Consider the following 27,712-nt stretch of genomic DNA (forward strand, 5'->3'; position numbering starts at 1 on the left):
GAGTGAAATTGGCAGCTTTTTCATAAGTGAAAATTCAAATGAAAATTTTTGAAGTAAGTTTGGATTTCACTTTCTTGTTTCTTTAACTCATTTTTGCATAAACTGTCACCAGTTTGGAAATATTGCATTTTTCCAACGAGTTTTCACTTTTGAAAATATTGAATTGAAGTAAAAACTTATTTGTTTACATTTTACCTACAGAAGTTTGCAGACGTTTCCGACCCCATAAGGTATATGTATCATAATTTTTCGAACGTTCCGATGACTATGATATAATGCTACGATTTCGGTAAAATTAAGTTCGAAACTCAGAACTAAATAATAAAAGGTTCATTCCTAAATAATAAAAGGTTTATTCCGATGACTATGATATAATGCTCCGATTTCGGTAAAATTAAATTCGAAACTCAGAACTAAATAATAAAAGGTTTATTCCAAGAGTAGGAAATTATATGTGAAACACACCATTTTTATACAGAGGGTATAATGATTTCAGTCAGAAGTTTGAAACGCAGTGAAGGAGACGTTTCCGACCCCCTAAAGTATATATATTCTGGATCAGTCCGTCCGTCCGCTTCTACGTAAACTAGTCTCTCATCTTTAAAGCTATCGGGCTGAAACTTTCCCAAAAGTCTTCTTTCTATTGCGGGTAGTACATAAGTTGGAACCAGCCGGATCGGAAAACTATATCTTATAGCTCCCATAGAAACTATCGGGGAAAAAATTTAAAAAAAAATTATATCTTTCGTGTTTTTTAACATATACCTCTCAAAGTTTCGATTTAACATTTTTAAACTAGTTCTGAATTTCGAATTAAATTTTATCAAAATCGGACGACTATATCATATAGCTCCCATAGGAACAATCGGAAAATTAGTGGTAAAATAATTTTGAAAAATTATATCTTCGGTGTTTATTAACTTATAACCTCCTACATTTTTATTTGGTTTTGAATTTCGAATTAAATTTTATTAAAATCGGACGACTACACCATATGGCTGCCATAGGAACGATCGGAAAATTAGTCGGAAAACATGAAACAAAAATTATATCTTTTGTGTTTTTAAACATATAACCTTATAAGCTTGAAAATAACATTTTTTAAGTATTTCTGAATTTCGAATCAAATTTTATTGAAATCGGACGACTATATCATATAGCTGTCATAGGAACGATCGGATAATTGGTGGGAAATAATGTGAAACAAATTATAGCTTTCGGTCTTTTTGACATTTTATCTTATAACATTGGGAATATAAATTTTTATATTTTTTAGAATTTCGAATTCAATTTGATAAAATTATTGATTATTTTTTATAACTGCAAGGGTATACAAACTTCGGCTAGCCGAAGTTAACTTCCTTTCTTGTTTTCCGTATATTCCTTTCGAAGCTATAAGATCCGTCTGGTTCCGACTTTTATACGCTGATCGAAACTTACGTAATAAAATCAGGCATCAATGAAAAGGTAATTTAAATTACGTTTCAATGATACAATACTCTTTTTTAACCTATTTAGAATTATTGAAAATGATTAATTTTTGTGAAAATCTACTTCTATAACTTTTTTCTTCGCCTTGAAAATAAAATTAAGTTTTTGAATGCAAAAAGTTTCTTACAACAAAAAAATTAGTAACTGCAACAAGAATTTTTTAAAAATCATTTTGTTTATACTTTTATGATCAAAAATAATATAAATATAAAAATAATAAAAAATATAAACCAAAAATCGTCGCTGTTGTGAACTCTATTGTCTTAGCCACAGGCAGAACTCAGGATGGCCCGATGATCTGGAATGCTGTAAAAGAAAACTTCTAATAGACCTAAAGAAAAAATTCTGGTAAATTTAGTATATGCGCGTGGAGTATTACTATTTTTAGCAGAACTTTAGAATGGTAGTGCGCATCACCAGGTTTATTAGGCATTAACATTTTTAATTATTATTTTAATGGCGCGTAGTTTATACATGCCGAAATAAATAAACTAAAACTTATATTTTAAAGTATTACACTAGTCGGCATAAGTTTTGACAAAAGTTTTTTTTTGACAAAGTTAAGTATACTCCTAACTTGAACTTGCTTCGTTTAACTTTTGGCATCAACGGACAGGACATTTAAATTCCGTTTGAATGATGTAATACTTTTTTTAACCCATTCAGTACTTATTAAAAATTCCGAATTTGTGTGAAAATCTACTTTTTGAATTTTTTCGACTTGAAAATTTAAATATTTTGATGTAAAACGTTTGTTAAAACAAAAATAATAGTATCTGCAAAAAACATTTTTCGAAAATAACATTTATTAATTGGTTTTAAATTTCGAATTAAATTTTATCAAAATCGGACGACCATATCATATAGCTGCCATAGAAACGTTCTCCTTTGAATTCAATTTAATAAAAATTCGACTACTCTAACATATAAAAGTAAAAAAAATAAACTAAAAAAAGAATAAAGTCATTTTTTTGTAATATATCTGAAGTCAGCAACAATCCTTAAAAATTTCACATGGTGTTACTAAAATTAATACAAAAGCATTGCTTGGTGTCGTAAAGACCATTTGTTTGTACTGACCATAGTACATCATCGTCCAAGATATGGTAGGTTTACAAGATTTGAACTTTCAAACCCATGAAGAAATACTAGATTCATCGGGAAAATGTAACTTGCTGAAGAAAGTAAAATTTAACATAAAATTAATAAAAACAAAAAAAAAAAAAAACGATAAAAATTGCGGCAATTTTTTTAATTCATGCCAAATTTTATTTGTGGCTCGTTGCAAAAAACGCTTCATGTTTTTCAGTTGATTACTTATTTTTTAATTTATACCTATGGTACAAATTTATTAATTTAAACATTGTATAGGAACTCATTAATATGTAATTAGTTTAGCAAAACTGGCAACTAAAAAAAATTCAATTACAAGAGACCATGGCTGACCGCCAAGTTCTATTTGCACTTAAGGTGGTCATCCCGTGTTAAAACTGTTTTTCTAAATGTATTTCAAACATTTTTTCCAACTAACGGTTAAAAGATACAATTTGAAATTCCAAATATTTAGGTAATGTTTATGTACATTAGTTAATTAATTTTGAGTAAAACAAAATAAACACTAGAAGTTAGAGCACGATAAAGTAAGGGTTGTAAAAAAAAAAATAATAATCCGCTGGCTATCAGAATTCGGACTGAACGGGTGATTTCATTAAAAAAAATTCAAAGGCATTTTAATCATTTAATATGTTAGAAAACATCAAGGTTTTTTTTGATTCCTCCTATACGATATAGTTGTCCGATTCTACTCGTTGTCACTTAATAATAGATTTCAGACTTTTGTAAAGGTGGCATCTCGATAGTTAGCACTACACTTTTTATTATACATTTTTTCTTAGTTACAAATTAATTGCTAATAATTTTTTTGATGAACGGATCGATTTGAAAATATTTTTTCCATCCGTCTGGACGTTGAAATAAAAATTGTATTCATTATTGACCATCATCCAGAATACCGTGATAAAAATTAAATTAAATAATACTCATTTAAGTGTCTTAAATTAGACTACTAAGTTATGTTTATTGAGCATACATATGTATATCATGTTAAAGACAAAACGCAGGGAACGTAAAAATGTGAATGCTTTGCTAAACAACTTTGGATTTCTAGAACTTAATGTACGTTTTTGTGAAAATTGTATCTTATAGTAGATAAGGCATACACACATTGCAAATGTATATTTTTATTTCTGGAGAATACTGTTAAAGCAAAAACTTACGAAAATTATTTTTCGGAAGTATAAGCTATCTTTATTGATTTGGATTATAGAAAACAAAGCGAGACACAATTTAAACCTTGTGAAACGACATTTGTAAAAACTTAAAATTAAGCTATCGGTTAGCATTTGTCCTTAAAATACCAATTAGGGCACGTTCACCATATCACACACTGGTTGATCTAGTATAGCAGAGGCGCCCAAAAATACTTCCAGATGGAAGATATTCAGTAAAAAATTGTTGTACTGCTATTATGGACCCAATAAGATAAATGAAATAATAAAACCAAGAAAAAAACCATACGTTAAGGAAGCAATATACTAGAAAGTGACTTTCTAACACATAAATTCAATTGCATACTTTTAGCTTAGGTAAAATCTCAGAATATATTTTATTTAAAAAATTAATTTTAAAATTCACAATTGAACATTTTTCGGTTTAACGTCGATGTTTGCTTTTTAAAACATCGGAAATGCTACGATTTCTGACCAACTGAGATTTCAAAGCACAATCGAATATGACGAAAACAACAAAACACAAAGGAGCGTACAAGGCAGAAAGTGGCAAAAAGTTGGAGCTCAAACTTTAAAACGTAGAATAAAAGTACTAACAAATAAGTTTCATCAAAGGGTGAGACGAAATTGGCAACTTTTTTTTTATCTAAAATCTATCTATGTACAAAAATACAACAATTAAAAGGTTCACTGAAGAAACACTAACATTAAAACAATAACACAACACAAAATGACATAACAATTACTCAGTTTTAGGTTTATACCTTTATTTTTAATATTCATTTTATTAAACGACAATTAGACGCGATTTAAGAGTAAAAATTAATATTTTTGTGGAACGTGCACAGGTTTTTGTGTCATTTCTCTCGGTAACCGTAGCGCGCACGAATTAAAGTGACCAAAAATGAAATTACCGTTAGTTTTATTGTCTGATAAAAAATATTTTTAGGACAAAAGATCGCCAATATCAGACTTATGTTTTTTTATTTGTAACTTACGAAATCAACCAATGTGCATATACAACATTAATGTATACTATTTGTGTAAGAGAACAGTTTTTCCTAAAGAACTAGGCTAGAACTCACAGCGACGGAAACCTCGAACACTTATAGGAGTGAGCGAGGTAAGTATGCGGCTATGGCTGTGTCCGTGCAGAAGCCCGCGTCGAAACCAAAGTTTAAAAATGGAAGGCTGGATTGGATTCCAGCACTGCCTGTGGATTTGCAGTGTTGCAGTATTGCTATATGTGACCTCCTGATGGCGTCTTTGGCGTGGCTTTTGGATTTTCTTTCTTTTCTATATTTTGGTTTCTACACCGCTTCTAAAAGTACACAGCCAAAACTTTAATTTGTTAAACTATCACTCGCCAAATCTTGTATTTTTTTATCTCATCTGAGTGAGGCGTTGAAAATCAAACCAGACAAAAGCTTTTTCGATTTTACTGGTACTATTCTTCAGCCTAAGATCGTCTAAAAGTTCCGCTAGTCGAAAAATCTTCACCCTGAATCCATGTATCATCCCCTTTGTTCCGAAAAAAGTTTCACTTGTGAATCACTTTGTGAATGCGAAGTGAATGGCACCTTGCACGAGTGAAATTGTCCGCTTTTTCACACGTTAAAATTCAAATGAAACTTTTTGAAGTCACTTTGGATTTCACTTGCTTCTTAAACTCATTATTGTCTAAACCGTCACCTGACAAGTTCCAAGTGAAATCAGTTTGGAAATATTGCATTTTTCCAAAGAGTTTTCACTTTTGAAAATATTGAATTTAAGTAAAAACTTATTTGTTTACATTTTACTTACAGAAGTTTGCAGGAGACGTTTCCGACCCCATAAGGTATATGTATTCTTGATCAGCGTCACTAGACGAGTCGATCTTGCCATATAGTATTGGGAATATAATTTTTTATATGTTGAAGAATTTTGAATTCAATAAATAAATAATAATCGGACTTCTCTAATTTGAAATCACGTTTAATAGTTTGCGGATTATCAGCGAACAGTTCTTAAGTTTATAAACGTAGGAGTGGGTATTGACTAGACAAATACATATAAATTAAAGTTTTTCAAGGTTGTTAAAGCCTTTCCTAACTTTATATCAGTAGAAGCCATAGTTTCAGGCGGTTTGTGGGCGTTTCAAAGTTTGTATACCCTTTCAGTTGATTGTTGCAAAGTATTATATAATTATATCTTTGAACGTTTCTTTGATATTTGAAATTTCCTAAAAATATAAGAACGCTATAGTCGAACTTGAACTTGCTTCGTTTAACTTTTGGCATCAACGGAAAGGTCATTTAAATTCCGTTTGAATGATGCACAACTTTTCTTAACCCATTCAGTACTTATTAAAAATTCCGAATTTGTATGAAAATCTACTTTTTGAATTTTTTTTCGTGGTCTTGAAAATTTAAATATTTTGATGAAAAACGTTTGTTAAAACAAAAATAATAGTAGCTGCAAAAATATTTTTTCTATATTTTGTATGATTTTTTGAAAATATTTAGAAATACGTATTGAATTGAAAACGAATTGAAAAAAATGTGTATACCCTTTATACATGATTTCAGTCAGAAGTTTGCAACGCAGTGAAGGAGGCGTTTCAGACACCATAAAGTGTATATATTCTTGATCAGCGTCACTAGACGGGTCGATCTAGCCATGTCCGTCTGTCCGTCCGTTTCTACGCAAACTAGTCTCTCAGTTTTAAAGCCACCGGGCTGAAACATTCCCAAAAGTCTTTTTTCTATTGCAGGTAATATATATGTCGGAACCAGCCGGATCAGACAACAATATCTTTAAGGAACTATAGGGGAAACAATTTTAAAAAATATTATATCTTCGGTGTTGTTTTACATATAACCTTCTGCTTAAAAGTAAAATTTTTAAATTAGTTTTGAATTTTGAATTAATTTCGGAATTAAAATCGGACGACTATATCATTTAGCTGCCATAGGAACGATTGAAAGTTAGTGATAAAATAATATACAAAAATTATATCTTCGGTGCTTCTCAGCATATAACCTCCTACGCTTGGAACTAACATTTTTTAATTGGTTTTAAATTTCGAATTAAATTTTACCAAAATCGGACGACCATATCATATAGCTGCCATAGAAACGTTCTCAAAATTAGTCGTCAAATATAAAAAAATTATATACTTGGTGTTTCTTAACATAGAACATCCTACGCTTGGAAATAACATTTTTTAATTAGTTTTGAATTTCGAATTAAATTTGATAAAAATCTGACATCTGTATCATATAGCTGCCATAGCAATAATCGCAAAATTAGTCGGAAAATATGAAAATATTATATCTCTTGTGTTCTTTCACATATAACCTTCTAAGCTTGGAAATAACATTTTTTGAAGTTTTAGAAATTTCGAATTCAATTTAATATAAATTGGACTACTCTAACATATAGAAGTAAAAAAAAATAGTCTAAAAAAAGAATAAAGTCATTTTTTTAAATATATCTGAAGTCAGCAACAATCCTTAAAAATTTCACATGGTGTTACTAAAATTAATTAAAAAGCATTGCTTGGTGTCGTAAAGACCATTTGTTTGTACTGACCATAGTACATCATCGTCCAAGATATGGTAGGTTTACAAGATTTGAACTTTCAACTAGATTCATCGGGAAAATATAACTTGCTGAAGAAAGTAAAATTTAACATGAAATTAATAAAAACAAAAAAAAAAAACGATAAAAATCGCGGCAATTTTTTTAATTCATGCCAAATTTAATTTGTGGCTTGTTGCAAAAAACGCTTCATGTTTTTCAGTTGATTACTTATTTTTTAATTTGTACCTATGGTACAAATTTATTAATTTAAACATTGTATAGGAACTCATTAATATGTAATTAGTTTAGCAAAACTGGCAACTAAAAAAAATTCAATTACAAGAGACCATGGCTGACCGCCAAGTTCTATTTGCACTTAAGGTGGTCATCCCGTGTTAAAACCGTTTGTCTAAATGTATTTCAAACATTTTTTCCAACTAACGGTTAAAAGATACAATTTGAAATTCCATATATTTAGGTAATGTTTATGTACATTAGTTAATTCATTTTGAGTAAAACAAAATGAACACTAGAAGTAAGAGCACAATAAAGTAAGGGTTGTAAAAAAAAAAATAATCCGCTGGCTATCAGGATTCGGACTGAACGGGTGATTTCATAAAAAAAAATTCAAAGGCATTTTAATCATTTAATATGTTAGAAAACATCAAGGTTTTTTTTTGAATCCTCCTATACGATATAGTTTCCAATTCTACTCGTTGTCACTTAATAATAGATTTCAGACTTTTGTAAAGGTTGCATCTCGATAGTTAGCACTACACTTGTAATTATTATACATTTTTGCTTAGTTACAAATTAGTTGCTAATAATTTTTTTGATAAACGGATCGATTTGAAAATATTTTTTCCATCCGTCTGGGCGTTGAAAATAAAAATTGTATTCATTATTGACCATCATCCAGAATACCGTGATAAAAATTAAATTAAATAATACTCATTTAAGTGTCTTAAATTAGAATACTAACTTATGTTTATTGAGCATACATATGTATATCATGTTAAAGACAAAACGCAGGGAACGTACAAATTTGATGGCTTTGCTAAACAACTTTGGATTTCTAAAACTTAATGTACGTTTTTGTGAATTGTATCTTATAGTAGATAAGGCATACACACATTGCATATGTATATTTTTATTTCTGGAGAATACTGTTCAAGCAAAAACTTACGAAAATTATTTTTCGGAATTATAAGCTATCTTTATATACACAATTTAAACCTTGTGAAACTACATTTGCAAAAACTTAAAATTAAGTGCTATCGGTTAGCATTTGTCCTTAAAATACCAATTAGGGCACGTTTACCATACCACACACTGGTTGATCTAGTATAGCAGAGGCGCCCAAAAATACTTCCAGATGGAAGATATTCAGTAAAAAATTGTCGTACTGCTATTATGGACCCAATAAGATAAATGAAATAATAAAACCAAGAAAAAAAACATACGCTAAGGAATGACTTTAAAATGACATTTTAACACTTAAATTCAATTGCATACTTTTAGCTTAAGTAAAATCTCAGAATTTATTTTTTTTTTTAAATTAATTTTAAATTCACTGAGATTTCAAAGCACAATCGAATATGACGAAAACAACAAAACACAAAGGAGCGTACAAGGCAGAAAGTGGCAAAATGTTGGAGCTCGAACTTTAAAACGTAGAATAAAAAAACATTATCTAGTACTAACAAATAAGTTTCATCAAAGGGTGAGACGAAATTGGCACCTTTTTTTTTTATCTAAAATCTATCTATGTACAAAAATACAACAATTAAAAGGTTCACTGAAGAAACACTAACATTAAAACAATAAAACAACACAAAATGACATAACAATTACTCAGTTTAAGGTTTATACCTTTATTTTTAATATTCATTTTATTAAACGACAATTAGACGCGATTTAAGAGTAAAAATTAATATTTTTGTGGAACGTGCACAGGTTTTTTTTGTCATTTCTCTCGGTAAAAATGAAATTACCGTTAGTTTTATTGTCAGATAAAAAATATTTTTAGGACAAAAAATCGCCAATATCAGACTTATGTTTTTTTATTTGTAACTTACGAAATCAACCAATGTGCATATACAACATTAATGTAAGTTAACAACCAACTCCCAGCCTAGGCTGAGCAGGCCAATCCTTATGCCTTTATTTACATTAATCATTTATCATGTTTGTAATTCTCTAGTATTAATCACTTTTTATTATTATTATCATTATTATTATTATTACTATTATACTTGTCCCTCATGCATGGTCCACCCTAAATTGGGTCCACCTTATTGGCCATAGAGCTGAGCCGGCACATTGTGCCATTCCTTTTCATTGGCTGACAGTGATCGTATGACTTCTGCAAAATGTGCAAGGTCAGCGGTCTGTGCCACGGGCATCCGGCTGTGCATGAGCTTTTGTTCAGTCTTAAGTTTAGTTTTAATTTGGATTTGAAATAAAGAGCACTAGCTCAATAATTAAACTCCGGCTTTAGCCGTTATCTTTATATTGATTATTAAATTGGGTTATCGTGCCTTAAGGGCCGTAACAACGGAGATAAGTATCTCCCACCATATCTTCGGAAGAAGTAAGGAGTCGAAGCGACCACCCGACTCTCCAGTGGCTGCCAACCTTGGTGGTCACCAATACCCAACCAGCGGCAGCAATCCTACTGCCGGTCCCCCACGGATATTCAACCAGCCGGCTCTACCCCTGCCACGGAGGCTCCGCCAGCCGACGCAGACAAATAAATAATTTGTATACTATTTGTGTAAGAGAACAGTTTTTCCTAAAGAACTAGGCTAGAACTCACAGCGACGGAAACCTCGAACACTTATAGGAGTGAGCGAGGTAAGTATGCGGCTATGGCTGTGTCCGTGCAGAAGCCCGCCTCGAAACCAAAGTTTAAAAATGGAAGGCTGGATTGGATTCCAGCACTGCCTTTGGATTTGCAGTGTTGCAGTATTGCTATATGTGACCTCCTGATGGCGTCTTTGGCGTGGCTTTTGGATTTTCTTTCTTTTCTATATTTTGGTTTCTACACCGCTTCTAAAAGTACACAGCCAAAACTTTAATTTGTTAAACTATCACTCGCCAAATCTTGTATTTTTTTATCTCATCTGAGTGAGGCGTTGAAAATCAAACCAGACAAAAGCTTTTTCGATTTTACTGGTACTATTCTTCAGCCTAAGATCGTCTAAAAGTTCCGCTAGTCGAAAAATCTTCACCCTGAATCCATGTATCATCCCCTTTGTTCCGAAAAAAGTTTCACTTGTGAATCACTTTGTGAATGCGAAATGAATGGCACCTTGCACGAGTGAAATTGTCCGCTTTTTCACACGTTAAAATTCAAATGAAACTTTTTGAAGTCACTTTGGATTTCACTTGCTTCTTAAACTCATTATTGTCTAAACCGTCACCTGACAAGTTCCAAGTGAAATCAGTTTGGAAATATTGCATTTTTCCAAAGAGTTTTCACTTTTGAAAATATTGAATTTAAGTAAAAACTTATTTGTTTACATTTTACTTACAGAAGTTTGCAGGAGACGTTTCCGACCCCATAAGGTATATGTATTCTTGATCAGCGTCACTAGACGAGTCGATCTTGCCATATAGTATTGGGAATATAATTTTTTATATGTTGAAGAATTTTGAATTCAATAAATAAATAATAATCGGACTTCTCTAATTTGAAATCACGTTTAATAGTTTGCGGATTATCAGCGAACAGTTCTTAAGTTTATAAACGTAGGAGTGGGTATTGACTAGACAAATACATATAAATTAAAGTTTTTCAAGGTTGTTAAAGCCTTTCCTAACTTTATATCAGTAGAAGCCATAGTTTCAGGCGGTTTGTGGGCGTTACACAGTTTGTATACCCTTTCAGTTGATTGTTGCAAAGTATTGTATAATTATATCTTTGAACGTTTCTTTGATATTTGAAATTTCCTAAAAATATAAGAATGCTATAGTCGAACTTGAACTTGCTTCGTTTAACTTTTGGCATCAACGGAAAGGTCATTTAAATTCCGTTTGAATGATGCACAACTTTTCTTAACCCATTCAGTACTTATTAAAAATTCCGAATTTGTGTGAAAATCTACTTTTTATTTTTTCTATATTTTGTATGATTTTTTGAAAATATTTAGAAATACGTATTGAATTGAAAACGAATTGAAAAAAATGTGTATACCCTTTATACATGATTTCAGTCAGAAGTTTGCAACGCAGTGAAGGAGACGTTTCCGACACCATAAAGTATATATATTCCTGATCAGCGTCACTAGACGAGTCGATCCAGCCATGTCCGTCTGTCCGTCCGTTTCTACGCAAACTAGTCTCTCAGTTTTAAATCTACCGGGCTGAAACAATCCCAAAAGTCTTTTTTTTTATTGCAGGTAATATATATGTCGGAACCAGCCGGATCAGACAACTATATCTTTAAGGAACTATAGGGGAACCTATAACCTTCTGCTTAAAAGTAATATTTTTAAATTAGTTTTGAATTTTGAATTAAATTTTATCAAAATCGGACGACTATATCATATAGCTGCCATAGGAACGATTGAAAGTTAGTGGTAAAATTATATACAAAAATTATATCTTCGGTGCTTCTCTTGGAACTAACATTTTTTAATTGGTTTTATATTTCGAATTAAATTTTACCAAAATCGGACGACCATATCATATAGCTGCCATAGAAACGTTCTCAAAATTAGTCGTCTAATATAAAAAAAATTATATATTTGGTGTTTCTTAACATATAACACCCTACGCTTGGAAATAACATTTTTTAATTAGTTTTGAATTTCGAATTAAATTTGATAAAAATCTGACATCTGTATCATATAGCTGCCATAGAAATAATCACAAAATTAGTCGGAAAATATGAAAAAATTATATCTCTTGTGTTCTTTCACATATAACCTTCTAAGCTTGGAAATAACATTTTTTGAAGTTTTAGGAATTTCGAATTCAATTTAATAAAAATTGGACTACTCTAACATATAGAAGTAAAAAAAAATAGTCTAGAAGATTAGTCTAAAGAATAAAGTCATTTTTTTTAATATATCTGAAGTCAGCAACAATCCTTAAAAATTTCACATGGTGTTACTAAAATTAATTAAAAAGCATTGCTTGGTGTCGTAAAGACCATTTGTTTGTACTGACCATAGTACATCATCGTCCAAGATATGGTAGGCTTACAAGATTTGAACTTTCAAACCCATGAAGGAATACTAGATTCATCGGGAAAATGTAACTTGCTGAAGAAAGTAAAATTTAACATAAAATTAATAAAAACAAAAAAAAAAAACGATAAAAATGCCGCATTTTTTTTTAATTCATGCCAAATTTTATTTGTGGCTCGTAGCAAAAAACCCGTCATGTTTTTCAGTTGTTTATTTATTTGTTAATTTGTACCTATATTACAAATTTATTAATTTAAAAATTTTATAGGAATTCATTAATATGTAATTAGTTTAGCACAACTGGCAACTAAAAAAAAATTCAATTACAAGAGACCATGGCTGACCGCCAAGTTCTATTTGCACTTAAGGTGGTCATCCCGTGTTAAAACCGTTTGTCTAAATGTATTTAAAACATTTTTTCAACTAACGGTTAAAAGATACAATTTGAAATTCCATATATTTAGGTAATGTTTATGTACATTAGTTAATTAATTTTGAGTAAAACAAAATAAACACTAGAAGTTAGAGCACGAAAAGTAAGGGTTGTAAAAAAAAAAAATAATCCGCCGGCTATCAGGATTCGGACTGAACGGGTGATTTCATAAAAAAAAATTCAAAGGCATTTTAATCATTTAATATGTTAGAAAACATCAAGGTTTTTTTTGATTCCTCCTATACGATATAGTTGTCCGATTCTACTCGTTGTCACTTAATAATAGATTTCAGACTTTTGTAAAGGTGGCATCTCGATAGTTAGCACTACACTTGTTATTATACATTTTTTCTTAGTTACAAATTAATTGCTAATAATTTTTTTGATGAACGGATCGATTTGAAAATATTTTTTCCATCCGTCTGGACGTTGAAATAAAAATTGTATTCATTATTGACCATCATCCAGAATACCGTGATAAAAATTAAATTAAATAATACTCATTTAAGTGTCTTAAATTAGACTACTAAGTTATGTTTATTGAGCATACATATGTATATCATGTTAAAGACAAAACGCAGGGAACGTAAAAATGTGAATGCTTTGCTAAACAACTTTGGATTTCTAGAACTTAATGTACGTTTTTGTGAAAATTGTATCTTATAGTAGATAAGGCATACACACATTGCAAATGTATATTTTTATTTCTGGAGAATACTGTTAAAGCAAAAACTTACGAAAATTATTTTTCGGAAGTATAAGCTATCTTTATTGATTTGGATTATAGAAAACAAAGCGAGACACAATTTAAACCTTGTGAAACGACATTTGTAAAAACTTAAAATTAAGTGCTATCGGTTAGCATTTGTCCTTAAAATACCAATTAGGGCACTTCACCATATCACACACTGGTTGATCTAGTATAGCAGAGGCGCCCAAAAATACTTCCAGATGGAAGATATTCAGTAAAAAATTGTTGTACTGCTATTATGGACCCAATAAGATAAATGAAATAATAAAACCAAGAAAAAAACCATACGTTAAGGAAGCAATATACTAGAAAGTGACTTTCTAACACATAAATTCAATTGCATACTTTTAGCTTAGGTAAAATCTCAGAATATATTTTATTTAAAAAATTAATTTTAAAATTCACAATTGAACATTTTTCGGTTTAACGTCGATGTTTGCTTTTTAAAACATCGGAAATGCTACGATTTCTGACCAACTGAGATTTCAAAGCACAATCGAATATGACGAAAACAACAAAACACAAAGGAGCGTACAAGGCAGAAAGTGGCAAAAAGTTGGAGCTCAAACTTTAAAACGTAGAATAAAAGTACTAACAAATAAGTTTCATCAAAGGGTGAGACGAAATTGGCAACTTTTTTTTTATCTAAAATCTATCTATGTACAAAAATACAACAATTAAAAGGTTCACTGAAGAAACACTAACATTAAAACAATAACACAACACAAAATGACATAACAATTACTCAGTTTTAGGTTTATACCTTTATTTTTAATATTCATTTTATTAAACGACAATTAGACGCGATTTAAGAGTAAAAATTAATATTTTTGTGGAACGTGCACAGGTTTTTGTGTCATTTCTCTCGGTAACCGTAGCGCGCACGAATTAAAGTGACCAAAAATGAAATTACCGTTAGTTTTATTGTCTGATAAAAAATATTTTTAGGACAAAAGATCGCCAATATCAGACTTATGTTTTTTTATTTGTAACTTACGAAATCAACCAATGTGCATATAAAACATTAATGTATACTATTGGTGTAAGAGAACAGTTTTTCCTAAAGAGCCTAGTACTCACAGCGACGGAAACCGCGAACACTTATAGGAGTGAGCGAGGTAAGTATGCGGCTAACGCCTTTCGTTAAGAAAATACCAGAAAAAATACCAGTCCTATCGAAGGAATTTCAGTAAGCACCGTTGGCAGTGGCTGAACGAAAAAAAATGTAAATCATTGGCTGTGTCCGTGCAGAAGCCCGCGTCGAAACCAAAGTTTAAAAATGGAAGGCTGGATTGGATTCTAGCACTGCCTGTGGATTTGCAGTGTTGCAGTATTGCAGTGACCTCCTGATGGCGTCTTTGGCGTGGCTTTTGTGTTTTCTCTTTCTTTTCTATATTCTACACCGCTTTTAAAAGTACACAACCAAAAATTTAATTTGTTAAACCATCACTCGCCAAATCTTGTATTTTGTTATCTCATCTGAGTGAGGCGTTGAAAATCAAACCAGACAAAAGCTTTTTCGATTTTACTAGTACTGTTCTTCAGCCTAAGATCGGCTGAAAGTTCCGCTAGTCGAAATATCTTCACCCTGAATCCATGTATCATCCCCTTAGTTCCGAAAAAAGTTTCACTTGTGAATCACTTTGTGAATGCGAAGTGAATGGCACCTTGCACGATTGAAATTATCCGCTTTTTCATAAGTGAAAATTCAAATGAAAATTTTTGAAGTCACTTTGGATTTCACTTGTTTCTTTAATTCATTTTTGCATGAACTGTCACCAGTTTGGAAATATTGCATTTTTCCAACGAGTTTTTACTTTTGAAAATATTGAATTTAAGTAAAAACTTATTTGTTTACATTTTACTTACAGAAGTTTGCAGGAGACGTTTCCGATGTATTATTGTATCATAATTTTTCGAACGTTCCGATGACTATGATATAATGCTCCGATTTCGGTAAAATTAAATTCGAAACTCAGAACTAAATAATAAAAGGTTTATTCCTAAATAATAAAAGGTTTATTCCGATGACTATGATATAATGCTCCGATTTCGGTAAAATTAAATTCGAAACTCAGAACTAAATAATAAAAGGTTTATTCCAAGAGTAGAATATTATATGTGAAAACACCAAGGAGACGTTTCCGACCCCCTAAAGTATATATATTCTGGATCAGTCCGTCCGTCCGCTTCTACGTAAACTAGTCTCTCATCTTTAAAGCTATCGGGCTGAAACTTTCCCAAAAGTCTTCTTTCTATTGCGGGTAGTACATAAGTTGGAACCAGCCGGATCGGAAAACTATATCTTATAGCTCCCATAGGAACTATCGGGGAAAAAATTTAAAAAAAATTATATCTTTCGTGTTTTTTAACATATACCTCTCAAAGTTTCGATTTAACATTTTTAAACTAGTTCTGAATTTCGAATTAAATTTTATCAAAATCGGACGACTATATCATATAGCTCCCATAGGAACAATCGGAAAATTAGTGGTAAAATAATTTTGAAAAATTATATCTTCGGTGTTTATTAACTTATAACCTACATTTTTATTTGGTTTTGAATTTCGAATTAAATTTTATTAAAATCGGACGACTACACCATATGGCTGCCATAGGAACGATCGGAAAATTAGTCGGAAAACATGAAACAAAAATTATATCTTTTGTGTTTTTAAACATATAACCTTATAAGCTTGAAAATAACATTTTTTAAGTATTTCTGAATTTCGAATCAAATTTTATTGAAATCGGACGACTATATCATATAGCTGTCATAGGAACGATCGGATAATTGGTGGGAAATAATGTGAAACAAATTATAGCTTTCGGTCTTTTTGACATTTTATCTTATAACATTGGGAATATAAATTTTTATATTTTTTAGAATTTCGAATTCAATTTGATAAAATTATTGATTATTTTTTATAACTGCAAGGGAATACAAACTTCGGCTAGCCGAAGTTAACTTCCTTTCTTGTTTTCCGTATATTCCTTTCGAAGCTATAAGATCCGTCTGGTTCCGACTTTTATACGCTGATCGAAACTTACGTAATAAAATCAGGCATCAATGAAAAGGTAATTTAAATGACGTTTCAATGATACAATACTTTTTTTTAACCTATTTAGAATTATTGAAAATGACTAAATTTTGTGAAAATCTACTTCTATAACTTTTTCCTTCGTCTTGAAAATTAAATGAAGTTTTTGAATGCAAAAAGTTTTTTACAACAAAAAAATTAGTAACTGCAACAAGAATTTTTTAAAAATCATTTTGTTTATACTTTTATGATCAAAAATAATATAAATATAAAAATAATAAAAAATATAAACCAAAAATCGTCGCTGTTGTGAACTCTATTGTCTAAGCCACAGGCAGAACTCAGGATGGCCCGATGATCTGGAATGCTGTAAAAGAAAACTTCTAATAGACCTAAAGAAAAAATTCTGGTAAATTTAGTATATCCGCGTGGTATATCCGCGTGCTATTTTTAGCAGAACTTTAGAATGGTAGTGCGCATCACCAGGTTTATTAGGCATTAACATTTTTAATTATTATTTTAATGGCGCGTAGTTTATACATGCCGAAATAAATAAACTAAAACTTATATTTTAAAGTATTACACTAGTCGACATAAGTTTTGACAAAAGTTTTTTTTTTGACAAAAGAAAAGTTAATTATACTCCTTGATACTTGAATTTGCTTCGTTTAACTTTTGGCATCAACGGAAAGGTCATTTAAATTCCGTTTGAATGATGCACTACTTTTCTTAACCCATTCAGTACTTATTAAAAATTCCGAATTTGTGTGAAAATCCACTTTTTGAATGTTTTTTCTCGACTTGAAAATTTAAATATTTTGATGTAAAACGTTTGTTAAAACAAAAATAATAGTATCTGCAAAAACATTTTTCAAAAAAAATTTTCTATATTTTGTATGATTTTTTGAAAATATTTAGAAATACGTATTGAATTGAAATGAATTGAAAAAAATGAAAAAAACCCTTTCAGAGGATATAATGATTTCAGTCAGAAGTTTGCAACGCAGTGAAGAAGACGTTTCCGACCCCATAAAGTATATATATTCTTGATCAGCGTCACTAGACGAGTCGATCTAGCCATGTCCGTCTGTCCATCCGCTTCTACACAAACTAGTCTCTCAGTTTTAAAGCTATCGGGCTGAAACTTTCCAAAAAGTCTTCTTTCTATTGCAGGTAGTATATAAGTCCGAACCAGCCGGATCGGAAAACTATATCATATAGCTCCCATAGGAACAATCGGAAAATTAGTGGTAAAATAATTTTGAAAAATTATATCTTCGGTGTTTTTTAACTTATAACCTCATACATTTTTTATTTGGTTTTGAATTTCGAATTAAATTTTATAAAAATCGGGCGACTTATCATATAGCTGCCATAGGAACGATCGAAAAATTAGTGGTAAAATAATTTTGAAAAATTATATCTTCGGTGTTTATTAACATTAACATCCTACATTTTTATTTGGTTTTGAATTTCGAATTAAGTTTTATTAAAATTGGACGACTACACCATATGGCTGCCATAGGAACGATCGGAAAATTCGTCGGAAAACATGAAACAAAAATTATATCTTCTGTGTTTTTAAACATATAACCTTATAAGCTTGAAATTAACATTTTTTAAGTATTTCTGAATTTTGAATCAAATTTTATTGAAATCGGACGACTATATCATATAGCTGTCATAGGAACGATCGGATAATTGGTGGGAAAAATTGTGAAACAAATTATAGCTTTCGGTCTTTTTGACATTTTATCTTATAGTATTGGGAATTTAAATTTTTATATTTTTAAGAATTTCGAATTCAATTTGATAAAATTATTGATTATTTTTTATAACTGCAAGGGTATACAAACTTCGGCTAGCCGAAGTTAACTTCCTTTCTTGTTTTCCGTATATTCCTTTCGAAGCTATAAGATCCGTCTGGTTCCGACTTTTATACGCTGATCGAAACTTACGTATTATAAAATCAGGCATCAATGAAAAGGTAATTTAAATTACGTTTCAATGATACAATACTTTTTTTAACCTATTTAGAATTATTGAAAATGACTAAATTTTGTGAAAATCTACTTCTATAACTTTTTCCTTCGTCTTGAAAATTAAATGAAGTTTTTGAATGCAAAAAGTTTCTTACAACAAAAAAATTAGTAACTGCAACAAGAATTTTTTAAAAATCATTTTGTTTATACTTTTATGATCAAAAATAATATAAATATAAAAATAATAAAAAATATAAACCAAAAATCGTCGCTGTTGTGAACTCTATTGTCTTAGCCACAGGCAGAACTCAGGATAGCCCGATGATCTGGAATGCTGTAAAAGAAAACTTCTAATAGACCTAAAGAAAAAATTCTGGTAAATTTCGTATATCCGCGTGGAGTATTACTATTTTTAGCAGAACTTTAGAATGGTAGTGCGCATCACCAGGTTTATTAGGCATAAACATTTTAATTATTATTTTAATGGCGCGTATGCCGAAATAAATAAACTAAAACTTATATTTTAAAGTATTACACTAGTCGGCATAAGTTTTGACAAAAGTTTTTTTTTGGCAAAAGAAAAGTTAAGTATACTCCTAACTTGAACTTGCTTCGTTTAACTTTTGGCATCAACGGAAAGGTCATTTAAATTCCGTTTGAATGATGCACTACTTTTCTTAACCCATTCAGTACTTATTAAAAATTCCGAATGTGTGTGAAAATCTACTTTTTGAATTTTTTCCTCGACTTGAAAATTTAAATATTTTGATGTAAAACGTTTGTTAAAACAAAAATAATAGTATCTGCAAAAAACATTTTTCGAAAATAACATTTATTAATTAGTTTTAAAATCGGACGACCATATCATATAGCTGCCATAGAAACGTTCTCTTTTGAATTCAATTTAATAAAAATTGGACTACTCTAGTAAAAAGTAAAAAGTAAAAAAAATAAACTAAAAAAAGAATAAAGTCATTTTTTTGTAATATATCTGAAGTCAGCAACAATCCTTAAAAATTTCACATGGTGTTACTAAAATTAATTAAAAAGCATTACTTGGTGTCGTAAAGACCATTTGTTTGTACTGACCATAGTACATCATCGTCCAAGATATGGTAGGTTTACAAGTTTTGAACATTCAAACCCATGAAGGAATACTAGATTCACCGGGAAAATGAAACTTGCTGAAGAAAGTAAAATTTAACATAAAATTAAGAAAAACAAAAAAAAAAAACGATAAAAATGCCGCATTTTTTTTTAATTCATGCCAAATTTTATTTGTGGCTCGTAGCAAAAAACCCGTCATGTTTTTCAGTTGTTTATTTATTTGTTAATTTGTACCTATATTACAAATTTATTAATTTAAAAATTTTATAGGAATTCATTAATATGTAATTAGTTTAGCACAACTGGCAACTAAAAAAAAAATTCAATTACAAGAGACCATGGCTGACCGCCAAGTTCTATTTGCACTTAAGGTGGTCATCCCGTGTTAAAACCGTTTGTCTAAATGTATTTAAAACATTTTTTCAACTAACGGTTAAAAGATACAATTTGAAATTCCATATATTTAGGTAATGTTTATGTACATTAGTTAATTAATTTTGAGTAAAACAAAATAAACACTAGAAGTTAGAGCACGAAAAGTAAGGGTTGTAAAAAAAAAAAATAATCCGCCGGCTATCAGGATTCGGACTGAACGGGTGATTTCATAAAAAAAAATTCAAAGGCATTTTAATCATTTAATATGTTAGAAAACATCAAGGTTTTTTTTGAATCCTCTTATACGATATAGTTTCCAATTCTACTCCTTGTCACTTAATAATAGATTTCAGACTTTTGTAAAGGTTGCATCTCGACAGTTAGCACTACACTTGTTATTATTATACATTTTTGCTTAGTTACAAATTAATTGCTAATAATTTTTTTTGATAAACGGATCGATTTGAAAATATTTTTTCCATCCGTCTGGACGTTAAAATAAAAATTGTATTCATTATTGACATCATCCAGAATCCCGTGATAAAAATTAAATTAAATAATACTCATTTAAGTGTCTTAAATTAGACTACTAAGTTATGTTTATTGAGTATACATATGTATATCATGTTAAAGACAAAACGCAGGGAACGTAAAAATGTGAACTTAGAACTAGAACTTAATGTACGTTTTTGTGAAAATTGTATCTTATAGTAGATAAGGCATACACACATTGCATATGTATATTTTTATTTCTGGAGAATACTGTTCAAGCAAAAACTTACGAAAATTATTTTTCGGAATTATAAGCTATCTTTATTGATTTGGATTATAGAAAACAAAGCGTGACACAATTTAAACCTTGTGAAAGACATTTGCAAAAACTTAAAATTAAGTGCTATCGGTTAGCATTTGTCCTTAAAATACCAATTAGGGCACGTTTACCATATCACACACTGGTTGATCTAGTATAGCAGAGGCGCCCAAAAATACTTCCAGATGGAAGATATTCAGTAAAAAATTGTCGTACTGCTATTATGGACCCAATAAGATAAATGAAATAATAAAAACAAGAAAAAAACCATTCGTCAAGGAAGCAATATACTAGAAAATGACTTTTTAACACTTAAATTCAATTGCATACTTTTAACTTAAGTAAAATCTCAGAATTTATTTTTTTTTAAAAATCAATTTTAAATTCACAATTAAACATTTTTCGGTTTAACTTCGATGTTTGCCTTTTAAAACATCGGAAATGCTACGATTTCTGACCAACTGAGATTTCAAAGCACAATCGAATATGACGAAAACAACAAAACACAAAGGAGCGTACAAGGCAGAAAGTGGCAAAAAGTTGGAGCTCGAACTTTAAAACGTAGAATAAAAAAACATTATCTAGTACTAACAAATAAGTTTCATCAAAGGGTGAGTGAGGTGAAATTGGCACCTTTTTTTTTATCTAAAATCTATCTATGTACAAAAATACAACAATTAAAAGGTTCACTGAAGAAACACTAACATTAAAACAATAAAACAACACAAAATGACATAACAATTACTCAGTTTAAGGTTTATACCTTTATTTTTAATATTCATTTTATTAAACGACAATTAGACGCGATTTAAGAGTAAAAATTAATATTTTTGTGGAACGTGCACAGGTTTTTTTTGTCATTTCTCTCGGTAAAAATGAAATTACCGTTAGTTTTATTGTCAGATAAAAAATATTTTTAGGACAAAAAATCGCCAATATCAGACTTATGTTTTTTTATTTGTAACTTACGAAATCAACCAATGTGCATATACAACATTAATGTATACTATTTGTGTAAGAGAACAGTTTTTCCTAAAGAACTAGGCTAGAACTCACAGCGACGGAAACCTCGAACACTTATAGGAGTGAGCGAGGTAAGTATGCGGCTATGGCTGTGTCCGTGCAGAAGCCCGCCTCGAAACCAAAGTTTAAAAATGGAAGGCTGGATTGGATTCCAGCACTGCCTGTGGATTTGCAGTGTTGCAGTATTGCTATATGTGACCTCATGATGGCGTCTTTGTCGTGGCTTTTGGATTTTCTTTCTTTTCTATATTTTGGTTTCTACACCGCTTCTAAAAGTACACAGCCAAAAATTTAATTTGTTAAACTATCACTCGCCAAATCTTGTATTTTGTTATCTCATCTGAGTGAGGCGTTGAAAATCAAACCAGACAAAAGCTTTTTCGATTTTACTAGTACTATTCTTCAGCCTAAGATCGGCTAAAAGTTCCGCTAGTCGAAAAATCTTCACCCTGAATCCGAAAAAAGTTTCACTTGTGAATCACTTTGTGAATTCGAAGTGAATGGCACCTTGCACGAGTGAAATTGGCAGCTTTTTCATAAGTGAAAATTCAAATGAAAATTTTTGAAGTAAGTTTGGATTTCACTTTCTTGTTTCTTTAACTCATTTTTGCATAAACTGTCACCAGTTTGGAAATATTGCATTTTTCCAACGAGTTTTCACTTTTGAAAATATTGAATTGAAGTAAAAACTTATTTGTTTACATTTTACCTACAGAAGTTTGCAGACGTTTCCGACCCCATAAGGTATATGTATCATAATTTTTCGAACGTTCCGATGACTATGATATAATGCTCCGATTTCGGTAAAATTAAGTTCGAAACTCAGAACTAAATAATAAAAGGTTTATTCCTAAATAATAAAAGGTTTATTCCAAGAGTAGGAAATTATATGTGAAACACACCATTTTTATACAGAGGGTATAATGATTTCAGTCAGAAGTTTGAAACGCAGTGAAGGAGACGTTTCCGACCCCCTAAAGTATATATATTCTGGATCAGTCCGTCCGTCCGCTTCTACGTAAACTAGTCTCTTAGTTTTAAAGCTATCGGGCTGAAACTTTCCCAAAAGTCTTCTTTCTATTGCGGGTAGTACATAAGTCGGAACCAGCCGGATCGGAAAACTATATCTTATAGCTCCCATAGGAACTATCGGGGAAAAAATTTAAAAAAAATATATATTTTTCGTATTTTTTAACATATACTTCTCTAAGCTTGGACATAAAATTTTTAAATTAGTTCTGAATTTCGAATTAAATTTTATCAAAATCGGACGACTATATCATATAGCTCCCATAGGAACAATCGGAAAATTAGTGGTAAAATAATTTTGAAAAATTATATCTTCGGTGTTTTTTAACTTATAACCTTCACCATTTTTTATTTGGTTTTGAATTTCGAATTAAATTTTATCAAAATCGGGCGACTATATCATATAGCTGCCATAGGAACGATCGGAAAATTAGTCGGAAAACATGAAACAAAAGTTATATCTTTTGTGTTTTTAAACATATAACCTTATAAGCTTGAAAATAACATTTTTTAAGTATTTCTGAATTTCGAATCAAATTCATAGGAACGATCGGATAATTGGTGGGAAATAATGTGAAACAAATTATAGCTTTCGGTCTTTTTGACATTTTATCTTATAACATTGGGAATATAAATTTTTATATTTTTTAGAATTTCGAATTCAATTTGATAAAATTATTGATTATTTTTTATAACTGCAAGGGTATACAAACTTCGGCTAGCCGAAGTTAACTTCCTTTCTTGTTTTCCGTATATTCATTTCGAAGCTATAAGATCCGTCTGGTTCCGACTTTTATACGCTGGTCGAAACTTACCTTTTATAAAAACAGGCATCAATGAAAAGGTAATTTAAATGACGTTTCAATGATACAATACTTTTTTTTAACCTATTTAGAATTATTGAAAATGACTAATTTTTGTGAAAATCTACTTCTATAACTTTTTTCTTCGTCTTGAAAATAAAATTAAGTTTTTGAATGCAAAAAGTTTCTTACAATAAAAAAATTAGTAACTGCAACAAGAATTTTTTAAAAATCATTTTGTTTATACTTTTATGATCAAAAATAATATAAATATAAAAATAATAAAAAATATAGACCAAAAATCGTCGCTGTTGTGAACTCTATTGTCTAAGCCACAGGCAGAACTCAGGATGGCCCGATGATCTGGAATGCTGTAAAAGAAAACTTCTAATAGACCTAAAGAAAAAATTCTGGTAAATTTAGTATATGCGCGTGGAGTATTACTATTTTTAGCAGAACTTTAGAATGGTAGTGCGCATCACCAGGTTTAATAGGCATTAACATTTTTAATTATTATTTTAATGGCGCGTAGTTTATACATGCCGAAATAAATATAGTAAAACTTATATTTTAAAGTATTATCCTAGTCGTCACAAGTTTTGATACAAGTTTTTTTTTTGACAAAAGAAAAGTTGAACTTGCTTCGTTTAACTTTTGGCATCAACGGAAAGGTCATTTAAATTCCGTTTGAATGATGCACTACTTTTCTTAACCCATTCAGTACTTATTAAAAATTCCGAATTTGTGAGAAAATCCACTTTTTGAATGTTTTTTCTCGACTTGAAAATTTAAATATTTTGATGTAAAACGATTGTTAAAACAAAAATAATAGTATCTGCAAAAACATTTTTCAAAAAAAATTTCTATATTTTGTATGATTTTTTGAAAATATTTAGAAATACGTATTGAATTGAAATGAATTGAAAAAAATGAAAAAAACCCTTTCAGAGGCTATAATGATTTCAGTCAGAAGTTTGCAAAGCAGTGAAGGAGACGTTTCCGACCCCATAAAGTATATATATTCTTGATCAGCGTCACTAGACGAGTCGATCTAGCCATGTCCGTCTGTCCATCCGCTTCTACACAAACTAGTCTCTCAGTTTTAAAGCTATCGGGCTGAAACTTTCCAAAAAGTCTTCTTTCTATTGCAGGTAGTATATAAGTCCGAACCAGCCGGATCGGAAAACTATATCTTATAGCTCCCATAGGAACTATCGGGGAAAAAATTTAAAAAAAATTATATCTTTCGTGTTTTTTAACATATACCTCTCTAAGCTTGGATATAACATTTTTCAATTAGATCTGCATTTTGAATTACATTTTTTCAAAATCGTACGTCTATATCATATAGCTCCCATAGGAACAATCGGAAAATTAGTGGTAAAATAATTTTGAAAAATTATATCTTCGGTGTTTTTTAACTTATAACCTCCTACATTTTTTATTTGGTTTTGAATTTCGAAATAAATTTTATCAAAATCGGGCGACTATATCATATAGCTGCCATAGGAACGATCGGAAAATTAGTGGTAAAATAATTTTGAAAAATTATATCTTCGGTGTTTTTTAACTTATAACCTCCTACATTTTTTATTTGGTTTTGAATTTCGAAATAAATTTTATCAAAATCGGGCGACTATATCATATAGCTGCCATAGGAACGATCGGAAAATTAGTCGGAAAACATGAAACAAAAATTATATCTTTTGTGTTTTTAAACATATAACCTTATAAGCTTGAAAATAACATTTTTTAAGTATTTCTGAATTTCGAATCAAATTTTATTGAAATCGGACGACTATATCATATAGCTGTCATAGGAACGATCGGATAATTGGTGGGAAATAATGTGAAACAAATTATAGCTTTCGGTCTTTTTGACATTTTATCTTATAACATTGGGAATATAAATTTTTATATTTTTTAGAATTTCGAATTCAATTTGATAAAATTATTGATTATTTTTTATAACTGCAAGGGAATACAAACTTCGGCTAGCCGAAGTTAACTTCCTTTCTTGTTTTCCGTATATTCCTTTCGAAGCTATAAGATCCGTCTGGTTCCGACTTTTATACGCTGATCGAAACTTACGTATTATAAAATCAGGCATCAATGAAAAGGTAATTTAAATTACGTTTCAATGATACAATACTTTTTTTAACCTATTTAGAATTATTGAAAATGATTAATTTTTGTGAAAATCTACTTCTATAACTTTTTTCTTCGTCTTGAAAATAAAATTAAGTTTTTGAATGCAAAAAGTTTCTTACAACAAAAAAATTAGTAACTGCAACAAGAATTTTTTAAAAATCATTTTGTTTATACTTTTATGATCATATAAATATAAAAATAATAAAAAATAAAAACCAAAAATCGTCGCTGTTGTGAACTCTATTGTCTAAGCCACAGGCAGAACTCAGGATGGCCCGATGATCTGGTATGCTGTAAAAGAAAACTTCTAATAGACCTAAAGAAAAAATTCTGGTAAATTTAGTATATGCGCGTGGAGTATTACTATTTTTAGCATAACTTTAGAATGGTAGTGCGCATCACCAGGTTTAATAGGCATTAACATTTTTAATTATTATTTTAATGGTGCGTAGTTTATACATGCCGAAATAAATAAAGTAAAACTTATATTTTAAAGTATTACACTAGTCGGCATAAGTTTTGACAAAAGTTTTTTTTTGACAAAGTTAAGTATACTCCTAACTTGAACTTGCTTCGTTTAACTTTTGGCATCAACGGACAGGACATTTAAATTCCGTTTGAATGATGCAATACTTTTTTTTAACCCATTCAGTACTTATTAAAAATTCCGAATTTGTGTGAAAATCTACTTTTTGAATTTTTTCCTCGACTTGAAAATTTAAATATTTTGATGTAAAACGTTTGTTAAAACAAAAATAATAGTATCTGCAAAAAACATTTTTCGAAAATAACATTTATTAATTGGTTTTAAATTTCGAATTAAATTTTATCAAAATCGGACGACCATATCATATAGCTGCCATAGAAACGTTCTCCTTTGAATTCAATTTAATAAAAATTCGACTACTCTAACATATAAAAGTAAAAAAAATAAACTAAAAAAAGAATAAAGTCATTTTTTTGTAATATATCTGAAGTCAGCAACAATCCTTAAAAATTTCACATGGTGTTACTAAAATTAATACAAAAGCATTGCTTGGTGTCGTAAAGACCATTTGTTTGTACTGACCATAGTACATCATCGTCCAAGATATGGTAGGTTTACAAGATTTGAACTTTCAAACCCATGAAGAAATACTAGATTCATCGGGAAAATGTAACTTGCTGAAGAAAGTAAAATTTAACATAAAATTAATAAAAACAAAAAAAAAAACGATAAAAATTGCGGCAATTTTTTTAATTCATGCCAAATTTTATTTGTGGCTCGTTGCAAAAAACGCTTCATGTTTTTCAGTTGATTACTTATTTTTTAATTTATACCTATGGTACAAATTTATTAATTTAAACATTGTATAGGAACTCATTAATATGTAATTAGTTTAGCAAAACTGGCAACTAAAAAAAATTCAATTACAAGAGACCATGGCTGACCGCCAAGTTCTATTTGCACTTAAGGTGGTCATCCCGTGTTAAAACTGTTTGTCTAAATGTATTTCGAACATTTTTTCCAACTAACGGTTAAAAGATACAATTATAAATTCCATATATTTAGGTAATGTTTATGTACATTAGTTAATTAATTTTGAGTAAAACAAAATAAACACTAGAAGTTAGAGCACGATAAAGTAAGGGTTGTAAAAAAAAAATAATAATCCGCTGGCTATCAGG

General features: G+C 30.1%; 1 protein-coding gene across 19 annotated transcripts in view; it reads right to left on the minus strand.

Moving 5' to 3' along the window:
* The window catches only part of LOC108021871 (protein argonaute-3), a 448,633-nt gene that overhangs the window by 400,765 nt on the left and 20,156 nt on the right, over positions 1–27,712 (minus strand). For 5 of the 19 annotated variants that reach the window (XM_050890179.1, XM_050890173.1, XM_050890177.1 and 2 more), the window contains one exon: positions 22,095–22,330. The exons of 8 other annotated variants lie outside the window; for them this stretch is intronic. The gene's annotated coding sequence lies outside the window, so the exon portion shown is untranslated. Of the gene's footprint in view, positions 1–4,864; positions 5,049–8,529; positions 8,549–10,161; positions 10,267–21,009; positions 21,110–22,094; positions 22,331–27,712 lie in introns of those variants that run through there. 6 more of the 19 variants (XM_050890194.1, XM_050890191.1, XM_050890169.1 and 3 more) reach the window with 5 other exon arrangements.

Source organism: Drosophila biarmipes, unplaced genomic scaffold (assembly GCF_025231255.1).
Source record: "Drosophila biarmipes strain raj3 unplaced genomic scaffold, RU_DBia_V1.1 ptg000017l, whole genome shotgun sequence".
Classification (NCBI taxonomy): domain Eukaryota; kingdom Metazoa; phylum Arthropoda; class Insecta; order Diptera; family Drosophilidae; genus Drosophila; species Drosophila biarmipes.